Genomic DNA, 17,071 nt, shown 5'->3' with positions numbered 1-17,071 from the left:
AGTATAATAAGATATTGTACAGGGAAATAGAGTGGGCCAGTAAATCAGAGAGTCTTATAATGGGGGATTTTAATTTCCCAGATATTGACTGGAATTTGTGGGTTGGTCACTCGCACACTAGCAAGGCTTTTGTGGATTTATTGGATGATTGTTTTCTACATCAGCATGTTCGTGAGGCAACAAGAGGGAGCAATACTCTTGATCTGATTATCAGTAGTGACTCTTCGTGCATTAAGAACCTGCAGATAAATGAACCACTAGGTGGCAGTGATCACAGTGTGTTGAAGTGGGATTTACTCAAGGAGGTAACTACCATCAGAGGTAAAGGGAAGGGTTTTTGTTTTCGTAAAGGCGACTATGATGGTCTGAGACAGTATTTAAATTCTGTACAGTGGGACCAACTGATGATGTTACCAACAGCAAACTCTAAATGGGAAGCATTCAAGGAACTAATCTTGGAGGCTACCAGGCTTTACATACCAACTAAGAAATATTGTTCAAGGTTTAGGCCTAAATGGTTGTCAGATGAACTAATGAGACATGTGGCAGAGAAGAAAAATGCATGGGATACATATAAATTAATGGGTGACATGGAAGCCTATGATAGATATAAGTTGGTCTGTAACCAAGTCACAAAGGAGATTAGGCAGGCAAAGGCAGACTACGAAAAATCCTTGGCAAAGGATGCAAAGAAAAACAGAAAAGAGTTCTTTACATACTTGAACTCGAGAAGGAAAGGGATGAATCAGATTGGTCCACTGGATATTGATGGTTCAACAGTTGAGGATCCTGCTCAGGTGGCTAACAATCTAAACGAGTATTTTGCATCTACATTCACGCATGAGGAGTTATTCAGGAAGGAGAATGATGTAGGTAAAGTAAACATTGGCAGTGAGCTGGATGATTTTGTAATAACTGAGAGGAAAGTGGAGGAGAGATTGTTGAGGATAAACATAAAAAAGGCACCTGGGGTGGATGGGATCTATCCAGTTATATTAAAGGAGGCAGCAAAGGAAGTATGCAAACCCCTAGCCATAATTATGAGAGCTTCTTTGGACTCAGGGGAGGTACCCATAGACTGGAGATGTGCAAATGTAACCCCAATTCACAAAGGAGGATCAAAGGCTGACACAAGTAATTATAGACCTGTTAGTTTAACTTCTGTTCCAGGTAAATTAATGGAGGCACTGGTTAAAGAAGCACTGCAGGATCATCTAGACAAGAATTCAGTTATAGCTCAGACGCAGCATGGTTTTGTTAAGGGCAGGTCTTGCCTGACCAATTTGATTGGATACTATGATGTAGTCACAAAAGAACTGGATGCAGGGAATAACTTTGATATTATATATTTGGATCTTAGAAAGGCTTTTGATACTGTTGCACATGGAAGACTGCTGCACAAATTGGAGCAGTGTGGCATTGGAGGCAAATTGCTACTATGGATAAGGGGATGGTTGAGTGGCAGAAGACAGAGAGTGGTAATCAATGGACACTGCTCAACGTGGACTAATGTTATTAGTGGAGTTCCTCAAGGTTCAGTGTTGGGTCCGTTGTTGTTTTCGGTGTTTATGAATGATATTGATGATGGGATATCAAGTTTAATGTCCAAGTTTGCAGATGATACAAAGGTTGGCAGGGTCGTTAAGGACACTACTGACGCTATGCTGCTGCAACAGGATCTGGAAAGGTTGAACAGATGGGCTGAGAGGTGGCAAATGAAGTTTAACATTGACAAATGTAAAGTACTACATATGGGAAACAGTAACCCCAGAGCAACGTATCAACTCTGCGGTACTGCACTGACAGTGGTGGAGAATGAAAAGGACCTGGGGGTAATTGTGCAGGGAGATATGAAGTTCTCTGAGCAGTGCAGACGAGCTGCAAGAGTAGCTCATGGTGTCTTGTCAATGATATACAGGAATTTTTCTAGCAGGGATAAGGAGGTGATTATTCCCTTGTATAAGGCAATGGTTAGGCCACATCTTGAGTACTGTATACAGGTCTGGAGGCCTCATTTCAAGAAGGATGTAGAGCTGCTGGAACGGGTACAGAGAAGGGCAACAAGATTAGTAAATGGAACAAAGGGTTGCTCTTACGAAGAAAGGCTTAAGTTTTGCAAATTACAGAGTCTGGAGACTAGGCACCGGCGAGGTGATCTGATAGAGGTGTATAAGGCCTTGAATGGTTTGAGCATGCTCAATGCCAATGGGATTCTTCATCTTTCTCAGAATAATCACCTCAGAGGGCATAAATTCAAATTGAGGAAGGACGGATGTCGGATAGATGTGCGGAAATTTGCCTTTGGCCAGCGGGTGGTTGGTTGGTGGAACCGACTTCCATCACTTGTTGTTGAAGTTGATAGCCTAAACAAATTTAAAGCTCAACTGGACAGGTATTTCGAACGAACGGAGGGGTGAAATGGGAGTGGGTTTTTTTTTTTTTTTTTGGCTGATGCTGAATAAGCTTGCTTTCTTGCATCGTATGCCTCTACTAATGCTAATGCTAATATATATATATATATATATATATATATATATACACACACATATGGATGTATATGTGTGTGTATATATATATATGTATATATATGTATGTATATATACATATATGTGTATGTGTATATATATATACATATGAACATAATGTGAATGAGCAGGTGATAGAGGACATGTATATATGTGTATATAAAATGTGGTGCCTTTTCATTGAAACATCCCATGTGTAAAATGATATATACCTATAAATATTAGTTCATTGGTGAACCAACTCAACATGGATATAGCATTAGTTGAGGCATATGATGCAAGAAAGCAAGCTTATGGAGTATCAGTCAAAAAAAAAAAAACTTTCCATTTCACCCATCCGATCATTCCAAATGTTTGTCTAGTTCAGCCTTAAATTTATTTAAGCTATCAACTTCCACAACAACAGATGGAAGTCTGTTCCAGCAATCAACTACGCGCTGGCTAAAGGCAAACTTCTGCACATCTATTCTATACCTGTCCTTCCTCAATTTGAACCTATGCCCCCTCAGGTTCTTAATCTCAGAAGGTGGAAGTATCCCATAATTGAGCCTGCTCAAACCATTCAAGGCCTTGTACACCTTCAATCAGATCACCTCACAGGTGATCTGATTAAGGTGTACAAGATCATCTGTGAGGTGATCTGATTGAGAATGTACAGGGTGGAGAGCCGGACAAAGGTATTTCTGCACCCTGGGCAGAAAGATTTTTCAGCACCTTTTACTAAGGATATAGATATTTTTTCCTCATTGTTCTGTTTTTTGGGCTTCTTAAAGAATGGTGCCCTGGGCAAATGCCATACTAGCCCGTGCCTTAATCCGGCACACTGACAGGGTGTTTCAATTTATAGGCACCAGGGTTTGGTGTAGTGGCATATATTATACCAAACATATACACCTGGTGCTACGTCCAGATTCCAATGATGCGAAGAAACAAACCAATCAGAAGGAGGTCGGAGCGTTAACTACGTTCGTTCCACCCGCTGCGCAAGCGAAGAACGGTGACCGATAACAAAACATTATGTTCGCACTTCTTCAAGCATGTTTAGCTAGCCGGCTGCATACATGTGCGCACACACACTCCATATTTACACGACCACTATATATATGTATTGATAGAATTAAGACTATTATGCCATTTCTAATAATCAGTTTTTTGTTATAAGAATACATGTGTATGAATATATAAGGGTCGTGTTTGCACGTGTATATACATGCACACACGCCATATTTACAATAATATAAAATACTATACTTTCCTAGTTTCCAATACAAAAATGTTCCTACAAAGCATTTTTATTTACTGGGCAATTCATAAAAACGACGTGCAAGCAAACATGGCGTTCTCTGCCGGCAACATCATGAGACGGCAAAATTTCTAAAAGGATGCCATTCATACATTTTGCACTCGATTGTATTTACCTTTAAACACCTCAGGTATTCTGTTATAAATAATCCTTAGGTAAGATTTTTTTAAGGAATGCTTACAATAATCTTCACGAATACTTACTTTAACAACAAGAGGTCACGACGGACACACTAACCTTGCAAATGTGATTATACTGGGCATGCGCAAAGGAAGTTAAAAATATCCCCCATATACACGTTTGTAATCATATAAATTAAAATACATTTCATAAAAATTTTAATTTATGTATTACCAGAGCCGTAACTCACACATCCAAGGGTATTTTATCGGTAAATAGTATGTTCTCTGGTTGGTTCGTATGTTTAATAGACAAAAAAAAAAAAAAAAAAAACACAAATTTCCGGAATAAAACACTTATAGAGTGTTTTATGAGAATGTTTTATAAGAATGGCTAACTTTTTTTTTTCTTACTATAATGCTCATTTGCAATCTGTTCGAGATAAAGAACATAAAGTAAATCTGATGTATGACAAATGTCAGTAGGATTGTCTTGAATGAAGCAGACCTTCAGTGACGATACAGTACTTCTGTTGAGTTTACTTAATGTTTTTATTAAACTAATCTATTCGGTGTGAATGCAGTCGTCAGTGATTAAGCTCTACTAAGTCCAATGGATGTGGGCGTTTTAGACTTCTGAGAACTTCGCTGTTATAAAACAGGTTCATCGCCAGGTAATTTGAATGCACTTCTAATAGCTAACTTCGAAACAGCTGCTCATAAGCGGGCTCTATTATCTTCGACAGGGGATTCAATTCTAAAACTGTCTCCGCCAATTCTGAGATACATACATACCATTACGCCATTTCCCTTTAGAGAGAACTGACCTTCAATGCCTTTCTATTTTGGATTGAGATAAATTAAATCTCATGAAAACATAAAGGTTATACAGTAATGCTCAGGACCGGTGGAACACGATAAGCAGTGGATAGGGGATGCGCCAACGTCTTGGGAGCTCCGAAATTCTAAATTTTTATTATAATAATATTTCATAAAAGTATCTCAAGGACGTCAAATGCATTTCTGCCTACGGGGGTTAGAAACCCTAGGGCCGCGCCTTGTAATGCTTTATTGTAAATGATTTTCACCATAAAAAATATATTTATTTCTATTATAGAAATCCTGTACAATTTGTATTATAGAAATATGCAAAAGTATGTGTAAACAGAAAAGATATCGGAATTTTTCCAATAATATATATATTTTTTTATTTATTTTTTTTTTTGTGTGTGTTATAATATGTACACTGGTGTTCAAAGAACGTGCACCACCTAGGAATTGCACATTTCTAACCCTTTTTCGCGATGGTATGTTACATTAATGACAAACATCACAAAGAGAAATATAAACAAAAGATATTTATCAATAATTAAAGCAAAACTAAGTAATATTTGACAGGTGTTCTCAAAATATTCCAAAATGAGCATTTGCAACCTTTATACAACAGTTTTGGTAAACACCATAATTATGGCTGAAATGTTATCAGAGGCCCTCAGTTTGCTTCGGTTTATCGTTTTAAATGGAAAACAAAATGACAAGTTCACCAGGTGCAAACTAATATTTAGTTGAACCGCCTCTGGCTATGATGACAGCAGCACACCGTCGAAGTAGTAGTAGTAGTAGCAGTGGCATTTGATGCAAGAAAGCAAGTGTATGAGATTATGCAGCATCAGCCAAAAAAATAAAAAAAAAAATCACACCATTCCCTCCAAATGCCTGTCCAGTTCCTCCTTAAATTTATTCAACCTATCAACTTCCACAACGACAGATGGAAGTTTGTTCCAGCAATTAACCACCCGCTGGCTAAAGGCAAATTTCCGCACATCTAATCTACATCTATCTTTTCTTAATTTGAATTTATACCCCCTTAGGTTCGTAATCTGAACAAGTGGAAGGATCCCATCAGAATTCAGCGTGCTCAACCCATTCAAGGCCTTATACACCTCAATCAGATCACCGTGCAGGTGCCTAGTCTCCAGCCACTGCAATTCGCAGATCCTCTTGGTAAGAGGATCCCTTCATTCCCCTCACCAATCTTGTTGCCCTTCTCTGTACATGCTCAAGCAAATCTACATCCTTCCTAAAATGAGGCCTCCAGACCTGTATGCAGTACTCAAGGCGTGGCCTGACCAAATGTCTTATACAGGGGGACAATCACCTCCTTTTCCCTGCTAGCAAAATTCCTATATATCATTGACAAAACCCCATGACCTGCCCTGGCAGCCTGTCTGCATTTGAATGATTGTCTGCATTGCTCAGAAAACTTCATATGTGACTGCACAATTACTCCCAGGTCTTTTTCATTTTCTACCACCTGAAGTGTAGTACCACACAGATGGTATGTTTCTCTGGGGTTACATCGACCCATATGCAGTACTTTGCATTTGTCAAGGTTAAACTTCAGTTGCCACTTCTTAGCCCATCTGCCCAAATTATCTAGATCCTGTTGCAGTAGCAGACTGCCATTACTGTCATTAACAACCCTGCCAACCTTTGTATCATCTGCAAACTTCGACATTAAGCCTGATATACCTTCACCAATATCATTGATAAATATACAAAACAACAGTGGACCCAACACCGAACCCTGTGGGACTCCACTAATAACATTAGTCCAAGAAGAACAGCACCCGTTGATTACCACCCTCTGTCTTCTGATAGTTCGTGGTTCCAAACACGAATTATGACTTCCTGAAGTTCAAGTTTGAGCTTCTGCAGACTGCTCAGGACCAAGATATCGACGAGGAATATTAAAACTTTCTGAAAGTGATAAAGCCCAAGAAACCTATAGGGAAACAGAAATCCAAAGAAGACAAAATTAGTCAAGAAATACTTGTCATGATGAACCAAAGACGACAAATGAAGAGCAAGAAAAACACTGACAGGGAGAAAATTGAGTATACTGAGTTATGCAAAGCCATTAGAAAGAGACTCAGAGAGGACATAAGAAGATTTAACACACGAAAAGTAGAACAAGCATTAAGGGAAAACAAAGGATTTAAATCAGCAGCCATGAGCAGTAATACAGAAAGGCAAATGATACTGAAACTGAAGAATAGCGATGGTGTACTTATAAACAGCAGAGAAGGCATAATTCAAATAGCAGAAGACTACTATAGAGAATTATACAAGGAGCGAGGGAATGATACCAGCAGTGGGGAAGATGGATTGCAAAGTAGCAACACATACGACATACCTGATATTCTTCCTGATGAGGTAGAACATGCATTGAAGAAAATGAAGAATCGGAAAGCCCCGGGGGAAGATGAAGTTACTGTAGAGTTGTTAAAATTGGGAGGAAGAGACATAACACAAAACCTGGCTAGGCTCATTAAAAAATGCATTAGAAAAGATATGATGCCTAAGCAGTGGAATAATGCAATCATAGTTTTGCTGCATAAGAAAGGAGATAAATCAGAAATTGGAAATTATAGACCAATTAGCTTGTTATCCCATATCTACAATTTTTTCACAAGGGTCATTACTAACAGATTAGAAAGAATACTTGATGAGAATCAACAAGTATTCTTTCTAATCTGTTAGAAAGAGCAAGCTGGCTTTAGGACAGGATTCTCAACTATGGATCACCTTCACGTAATATCACAGCTAATGGAGAAAGCAAATGAATATAAAACACCATTATGCCTGGCATTTGTGGATTATGAAAAGGCATTTGACTCCATACAGCATAAGGCAATGTTTCGGGCACTAGAAAGACAAGGCATAGATACTCCATATATTATGATTTTGAAGAAAATATATGAGAGTGCTACATCCTTTATTAGACTAGACAAAGACAGTAGCAAATTTAAAATCGAGAAAGGAGTTCGACAAGGAGACACAATATCTCCGAAGTTGTTTACTGTTGCCCTTGAGGAAGCTTTCAGAAGATTAGACTGGTCGCAGAAAGGAGTCAATGTGAACGGAGAGTACCTAAACCATTTACGATTTGCAGATGACATTGTGGTCATAAGCCATGATCCCAAAGAATTAGAGGAAAATCTTAATCAGTTATGCACAGTTAGTAAGGATTTTGGACTTAAGATGAATATGGCTAAAACAAAAGTAATGATGAACAAGTATGCCACGGAAAGGGAAATAATGATTGAAGGAGCAGTAATTGAAAAGGTGGATTCATATACTTATCTGGGACAAATTATTAGCTGTAATAATGATAAATGGCTGGAAGTCAAGAGAAGAATAAATTTTGGATGTATAGCATTCAGGAAATATAGTCACATACTGAAGAGCAATATCCCAGTTGGTCTGAAACGTAAAATAATGAATCAATGTATACTCCCCACCATGACTTATGGAAGTGAAACTTGGGCACTCACCAAAAGAATGGAAGAGAAGCTAAGAACTACACAGCGAAGAATGGAACGAATTATATTGGGAATCAGACTGTTAGATAAGAAGAGAAACACATGGATTAGGCAGCAAACTCAAGTAAAGGACATTCTTATCAAAACTAAAGAACTAAAATGGTCTTGGGCAAAACACATAGCTCGAAGACATGATGACAGGTGGACTAAGAAAATAACAGAATGGTACCCAAGAGGAGCTAGAAGAAAACCTGGAAGACAAAGGCGGAGATGGATAGATGAAATTCATGAGTTTTTGAGTAGTAAATGGATGGCCAGTGCTGAAAACAGAAGGAACTGGAAAGTTGCTGGAGAGGCCTTCATCCTGCAGTGGATTGAAAATGGCTGATGATGATGATGATGAAGTTCACGAATGGAAGGTTCTTTGGTTTCTTTCTGGCAACTGCAGATTTCACACGCTGCCAACAGTTCTCTATAGGATTCAGGTCCAGGCTGTTTCCTGGCAAGCTAAGAGTTGTAATGGACCGTTCTTCAACCATTTTTTTCACCTGTAACAAATGTAAACACATTACTGTCGAACAGCTAATGCAGAAATGAAGTTAAAGTAACTACGGAAGTGCCTACATACACTTTTCATCCAATGACAAGGAGCAGAGTCCTTCTGAAAGATGCAGTTACTTGACAAGTTTAAATTGTCTCTAATGGTTGGGAATACTTTGCCTTCCAATATATATAGCCAGGTATCCATTGGCATTTACGGAACCTTTTATAAACTGTAGGTGACCTACTCCGCGATACGAAATGCATCCCCATATCATTTGGCTGTTAGGGAATTTCATTGTAGACACCATACAGTTTGGATGGCATTCTTCATAACGTCTAGGGCGAATCGTTCGTCTCTCGTCAGAGTCATGCAGGTTGAATTTCTTCTCATCCGAGAAAATAACACTTCTACTACTCGGGGGTCCATTTTACATGCTCCTTAATCGGACCTTTTTCATTTTTTGTGTGTGAGGAAGGGCTTCTTCTTAGGACGACGGGTTACAAGTCCATTTTTGAAGAGGCGTCTTCTGACTGTTACTGAACTTGGTACCACCCCTGTATGTTCTTCGCATTCTCTTTTCAGCTCAGATTAAGAAGCTTTACTGTTTTTAAGCCATAAGCGCTTCAAAACGCGGTCGTGTTTTGGGGTAGAAACTCATTTGCGTCCGGTTCCTTTTTTCCTATTAGTAGAACCAGTATTCTTGAGTTTGGAAATAAATCTACTCACTCTCGACTGATTGCAAGACACTCTATAAGCAATGTGGTGGGAAGAACATCCTTCCTCACTTAAAGTAACAATAACGCTCTTTCTTCATGATGTCAACCGCACATAACTCGCAATCCTGGCACAAGCAAGGAATGACTGCAACTCTTGCAGAACGTGCTTATATAACTGAAAGTAAGAGCTGATGCAATATTACGGCATTACCTACGTGTCTCCATCTTATCTGATGTAATCTGTAAGAAATATTGCCATATACTTACGTTATTCAGACAACAATTACAATTTTAAGGGGGTGATACACTTTCTTTGAACATCAGTGTATATGTGAAAACCCAGTTATGAAGTATAACTCCACAATATGAGAGATGCCAGATGGAAAAGACTAAAAAGATTTTATTGTTTCCACCAGGGTACCTACCCGGCATCCACTCACCAATGTGGGGCCGAAAAGTCTTGAAACGTGCCTTCTGGATGGTGATATCCACCGAAAATAAGTAACATTAGTCTTCTCCAATAACGAAGCGTTGCTTATTCGAGGTAGTACAATACCAGAGCAACTAGTTGTAAAGGAATCACATATGATATACAACAAAAACGATGCCATTTTACTTATTTCGGTGATTTCCAGATTTACAACAAAAACGATCCCATTTTACCTATTTCGGTGATCTGTAGATTTCCTGAACAAGTACAGGTCAATGTTGCAAAAAAGCCGTGAGTCGGGGTTAAATTTGAAAGTGTCTGCAATTCTGCCCAGACACGATAGGAGAGAATATATGATGAGAGCCTTGTCAATCAATTCGGCCCTGGAGAGAATGTGCAAGGCTCAAGGGGTAGAATTTTTTTCAGCGTGGTCTGTGCTTGTTAACAGCAGAGACTGCTTCTACAGGCATGGGATACACTTAAATAGAAAGGGTGCAAGAATATTTGCTAATGCTATCGAGGCAGTGTTAGGTGGGTCGGAAAACTGCTAGCTTGGGGGATTCACAGACTAAAAGATTAAAAGTAGCTGCAGGCAGAGGTGAAGATGATTCTTGCACAACATCTATTAGAAAAGTAGCAACCTGGAGCGAGGGGTGCTGGAAGTTTCAGGGGCTGATGTCAGTCATCGTGAAACAGGTAGGTATATGACATGTGTTAGGGTAACTAATAATAAGGATAGGTACATGTATACTTGCATGTATACCAATGCTAGAAGTATAGTAAATAAATTTGATGAATTTGAAGTGTTGGTCAAGACATCAAAGGCAGATATTGTTGGGACAGCAGAGACGTGGTGTCACACAGATATAAGGAATGCAGAACTGGAATTTGGGGAGTACAATGTGTACAGAAAGGATAGACAGGATAGGAAGGGAGGAGGTGTTATGCTGTTAATTAAGAAAAACATAAAATCAAAAGAAGTGCATCCAGTTGATATAGATGAACAGTGCACTGTTGAGTCAGTTTGGTGTGACATAAGCACTGCGAAAGCAAAAATAAGAGTATTAGTGTGTTCTAGGCCTAATGACTCGAATGGGTACAATGAACAATTATACAGAGAAATAGAGTGGGCTAGTAAATCAGAATGTCTTATAATGGGATTTTAACTTCCCAGGTATTGAGGTGTTTAAGGTTCTGAGAGGAATCAGTAAAATGAATGAGGACGAAATTTAGAAGATTATAAATGATGCTAGAACTAGGGGACATAAATTCAAGTTACGGGGGGAAATGTTTAGATTGGACTGCAGGAAGATTTATTTAGCCAATGTTATAAATTATTGGAATAAGTTGCCTACGTAGGTGGTAGAGGCTGACAGTTTGAGGAAATTCCAAAAAGGCCATCTGGACAGTACCTTCGGGTCAGCGAAGCGCATAAGATGATAGGTTTAATTTCCTTCTCTTTTATTAATTATTATAATTTATATATATATATATTTTTTTTTTTTTGGCTGGTGCAGCATAAGCCATAGGCTTTCTTGCACCATGCAACCATTAGTAATACTAATACTAATAGAAGCAGTGCAAGAATCACTTTTGCCTGTGCCTGCGACCACTGTTAACGTTTTATTCTATGTATCTCTCCAAGCTAGCAGTTTTCCTAACCACTTAACCCTGCCTCTGATATACCTCTGATTATTATTAGCTATATGGTGGAAGGAAGCCTGTGGCTTATGCTGCACCAGCCAAAAAAAATTCCCCAGTTACCCTGAGCGAGAGAGAGAGAGAGAGAGAGAGAGAGAGAGAGAGAGAGAGAGAGAGAGAGAGAGAGAGAGAGAGAGAGAGAGAGAGAGAGAGAGTCATAAGTAGAAGGAAATCACCAAGAAAGAGAAGAATGATGATATCCAGCTCAGGACCCTGGGTGTGCCAAGCCCATACTCACCAGATGTGAACCCCTGGGGTTAAAGCATCAGCAAATATACTTGCACCCTTCCTATTTAAGTGTATCCCATCCCTGTGGAAGCAGTCTCTCCTTTCAACAAGCACAGACTAGGCTGAAAAAAATTCTACCCCTTGAGCCTTGCACAATCTGTCCAGGGCCGAATTGATGGACAAGGTTCTCGTCATGTACTCCCTCTGATCGTGTTAGGGCAGAATTGCAGACACTTTCACATGCAACTGTAACTCGCGACTTTTTTTCAACGTTGACCTGTACTTGTTGAATAAATCTGCAGATCTCTTACTCTTAATGTCTGCAGATCTCTTACTCTTAAATCCGCAGTCTAAGAGTCTAAGACTAAGAGATCTGAGTAAAATGTTCATGTATTGCGGTTCTTGTAAATGGCAAAAAAATAAATTTATTTTAAAATTATTTTTTTTTGAAGTCGGCACAAATTCGTCTCCCGATTCATTTTGAAATAGTTTTTTTTTTTTATGTTTCCTTCCCATTCTTAAGTTTTCTTTCGAAAAATCGGTGTCAATTTCTAATGTGTTAGCAATTTTTGCTGCGTTTTCAGGTATACGTACAAAATTCTCATTTCATCTGTTCTAAAGTTTATAATCGTTTCCTTTATTTTTTTAAATGCGTTAGTGAGGTTAATAAATCCGAATCCGATTGTGTATTTTGTAATAATTTTCTTACAAAATTTACGTTTGATAAAATGTTTTTACAAAATTTACGTTAGATAAAATAATAGTAGAGCATACGAATTTAGTATTAGTATTAGTAATGGCCGCATGGTGCAAGAAAGTCTATGGCCTATGCTCCACCAGCCAAAAAAAAAAAAAAAAAACCCCGAATAAAACAATGATAAAAAAAAAATATATATATATAAAATGAAATAAATAAATAATAATTAATAAAAGAAAAGGAAATCCTATGCGCTTCCCTGACCCGAAGGTACTCTCCAGATGACCTTTGAATTTCCCCAAACTGTCAACTCTACTACCCTCTACCATTTAAAAGATCTAATTTTATTTGACAATGACTGAGACTGATGTTTTGTTTTTAAATCGATTTTATTATCACAATCTGCATATATTTCATAAGGAACACCATCGATTTGTTGTATACTAGAGGTTTTATAGCGTCAATTCGACTTTCACAACGCGTTTCTGACAAAGGCTTCAGCGAAAGATTGGAAACTTTGTTTTATAATATTGCACACCGTTTGTACTACTAGAAATTTTTTTTTATAAAGTTCCTGTTTAATTCCAAAAAAGTTAATTGTCTCAAAAGATATTTTTACCGCATCATTCACCACTAAATTCAAAGTATGTGCAGGCAACGTACCAAAAAGGCTTGCGGGTTTATATCTAATTTTTTTTCCTGAATACCGTTATGTTTTCTTTTAAAATTGGCCCTTTGTCGTGGCTTGCCAACGCATATTTTGAATATTAATGTTATATTTTTCCAAAAAAATTTAAAATGAATATAAGCAGCCCACTACCAGTCGTATTTCTAATTTCACAGAAACCTAAAAAATGTTTCCTAATTTCGATTTTTTGTGTTTCATCATTATAAATTACAAATCTTAAAATAATTGTCAATTATTCCTGATTTCACTCCGCGGACTCACAACTGGTGAGTATGGGCTTAGTACATCCAGGGTCCTGAGCTGGATATCATCATTCTTCTCTCTCTCTCTCTCTCTCTCTCTCTCTCTCTCAGGGTAGCTTGGGAATTTTTTTTGGCTAGTGCAGCATAAGCCTCAGGTTTCCTTGAACCATATGGCTAATAATAATAATACAATACAATACAATACAATACAATTTTATTTATCAAGAGAATTCGTTTACAATAAATTAACTTGTTAAGAAAAGTAAATTTCTTGACAACAAGTTGTAGTTCTTCCTTTACAAGTTTTGTACAAATTTGTTATCTTACAGAAAAGACTATGAAGTCACTACACATAGTATATTCCACACTGTAAACAGAGGTAGTTTATCTGCATATCAATTCTAATCTACTGTGTCATTGAGTATCAAGAATTTTCTTATTAGGAATTTTAATTTGTAGATGGGATAACTTCTCCTGAGCCTGAAATCAATGCTAGCCAACAAGTTGTTTATTACATTCATTGTGTACCTATCTCCAAATCTATTTAGTATCCTAGGGTGAGGCAAAATAATTGCTTTTGGGTTCCTTAAATTATGTGAGACATTTCTTTGCAGATTCGACTCTTCAAAAATAGTGTTAAGATTTTTTAAGAATAGATTTAACTTCAGTTTTTGAACTGGATACAATATTTTATGTTTCAACAAAAATTGCCTTCTCTTATTCAGGTCATTCCAAGAGTTTGTCCCCATTAAAAGTTTCAGAATCCTATTCATTAAGTTGCCTATTGCCCTTATTTCTGTTTTATTTGCTCGTGCCCATATATTTACTAAATAATTGAGTTGGGAGTCCACTAATGCATAATATAAGGTTACTTTTGTTCTAAGATTTAACTTATTCTTAATGTAGTAGAAAAAGTACACATAAAATCTCATTTTTTTGTACAAGTTTGTTATATGCATTATCCAACTTAGACTGTAGTCGATCCATAACCCAAGGTAACAATGATTTGAGACTTCTTCCACAGTTAGACATTCGCAATTCTGGAAATTCTGTTCATGTAGGCAATCATGTTTGTGCAATTTGATAGAGGCTTGAATGTCCAAGGTTTAATAATAATAATAATAATAATAATAATAATAATAATAATAATAATAAGGAATGGACCCCAAAAGACTCAGTGATACCGAAGCAGAAGCCGAATAGAACCTTATGGAGAGTCACAAACCACCTCAATCGGCCCATAATACCGCATAACTCGATAGCAATGGTGCAACACTGGAGGCCCCCACATAGCCGTAAATTGCGCTGCGGTAACAGCTACGAGGATTAATGGAAGAGGAATGAGAGACCAGCAGCAGAAGGAGCCGACAGTTTGGGAAAGCAGACTTCAGCAGAAGATAGAAGAAATAAAAAAGGTCAAGATAGGCCAATTGAACAAATACCAAAGGGCAATAGAAGTAAGAAATTAATTGGAAAAGTGAAGAGCATCCTCAAGGGAGACAGCGTCCACAGCAAACATGGGACAAAAAAAATCAGAGAATAGGAGAGTACTTGGACACATTAAAGCAGAACGTCCTTGCACTCAGCAAAAGACTACGCCGATACAAAGAGAGCTCCCAGAGGAAAATAAACAACCGAATCTTCGATGAGGACCAAAGAGGCTTCTACAGGAGTCTCGGAGAATACGGGAAAGAAGGGACAGGACCACCCGAGCAGAAGACGATTGAGGGGAGTTCTGGGGAAACATATGGAGCAGGGAAGTAAGACATAACTGCCGAGCACCCTGGATAGAACTAAAACGCAAGAAAACCAAGGACGTACAAGAAATTAGAGGGTGGGAAATTTGGGAAGAAGAAGTAAAACTGATGATCAAGAACGCTCACAACTGGCGAACTCCAGGAATAGATAATGTCCACAACTACTGGTACAAGAAGCTCACTTGCATATACAAGCACCTTACAGAGCAGTTCACCTGAATGATAAGGCACCCAGAGACAATCCCGAAGTTTTTCACTCAAGGAATCACATATCTGAAGCCTAAAGACGAAGATACAAGAAACACAGCAAAATATAGGCCAAACGCCTGCCTCCCAACAATGTACAAGATCCCGTCCAGCTGCATAACCAGGAAGATATCAGGCCACTTGAAGAGACCGAACGTAAGGACCGAACAGCAGAAAGGATGCAAGGAGCATTTAACCATAGATTCTGCGTTTATGGAGCAAGCATACAAGAAGCGCCGAAACATGTACCCAGCCTACATCGATTACCGCAAAGCCTTCGACTTCGTGCCTCATAGCTGGCTAATAGAGGCCCTGAACATCTACAAAGTCAATCCGATAGTGACAAACTTCCTAGGAGAAATGATGGCCAAATGGAGTACCACCATTAAGGTCGAAAACATCGCAATCAGGCAAATCCCCATCGGGAGATGAATCTTTCCTCGACTAACAGTAACACCAGACATAAAAACAACCACCCTGTGTACTTGGTAGCAATACACAGTCACGAGATGGAACCTCCAATCAGGGAGAAATAATATAAGAGCAATAATAATAATAATAATAACGACTGGCATCAGATGTACAATCTAAAATCAAGGAATAATATTTAGCTTGCTGTAATTATCTAAAATTTTTGCCTTTATACTATTTCCTATTATATTTAAAATATCATTTGAATTTTGTGTCCTAAATAATGTGGCATATGAAGTTTATCAGTCTGTTGGATGTGTTCCCATAAAGTGGAATCAAATTTAGCAATCATTTCTATTAATTGCAAAAAAGTTTCCGTTATTGTTATCGAATAATTTTGAATTAGTACCCCTTAAAGCCAAATTTTGTTTTGGCAAATACTGAATGCAAAGAACAATTCTTTTTAATACTGATTGCCATCTTATTTTTTCTTGATTTATCAGACTTTGATTATGTGCATCTACTGTATTTTGTATTTCTAAGTTTTTACACAAATTAATTAATTTGGTAGTAGCAGTGGCATGTGATGCAAGAAAGCATGTGTATGAACTTATGCAGCATCAGCCAAAAATATTTCTTTTTTGCATATTGCATATTGCTTTTTTTGTGAATATTCAAATATCTTATCAAATGTTGCGAATCTTTGATTCCACGTTTAGAAGTGGAACTGAAACAGTATTATTTAAAAATAAGTTACTATTATCACAAAAGACAGCATTTTGCGATATCGAATACAGTGACCAATTACGCGAAAGCAGTTAACTGTTTTGTAATTTTTTAGTGTAATATTCAATAGAAAAATTTCTTTTATTATAATCTTTATCTTTTGGAAAATCAAATTTTTTAAATTATTTTGGTTTGTTTTCAACGAATATCATTCTTATTTTATTATTTAATTTGTATGGTCATTTACCGGTATCACTAAGTGACATTAATTGATCTTGAATACCACTATTATGATCTTCCCTTTCCTCTTCATCCGAATTTGCTTCACTTGCACCTAGTGTTTCTTGCTGAATTCGAAAGTCAACATCTTGGAGAGGTGATAATCATTATCATTATCATTATTAGCCCTATGG

The 17,071-nt window shown here is 37.7% G+C and overlaps 1 protein-coding gene across 1 annotated transcript in view; it reads right to left on the bottom strand.

Annotated features, from left to right (window-relative positions):
- ATPsynC (ATP synthase, subunit C) overlaps positions 1–4,098 on the bottom strand; it is a 128,479-nt gene extending 124,381 nt beyond the window's left edge. The window contains exon 1 of the mRNA XM_090370729.1: positions 4,032–4,098. The gene's annotated coding sequence lies outside the window, so the exon portion shown is untranslated. The remainder of the gene's footprint in view (positions 1–4,031) is intronic.
- Between the last annotated feature and the right edge of the window lie 12,973 nt (positions 4,099–17,071).

Source organism: Mastigoproctus giganteus, chromosome 3 (genome assembly GCF_048544385.1).
Source record: "Mastigoproctus giganteus isolate SK-2022 chromosome 3, ASM4854438v1, whole genome shotgun sequence".
Lineage (NCBI taxonomy): Eukaryota > Metazoa > Arthropoda > Arachnida > Uropygi > Thelyphonidae > Mastigoproctus > Mastigoproctus giganteus.
Note: the sequence above shows the minus strand (reverse complement) of the source record. Positions and strands in the feature narration are given on the sequence as shown.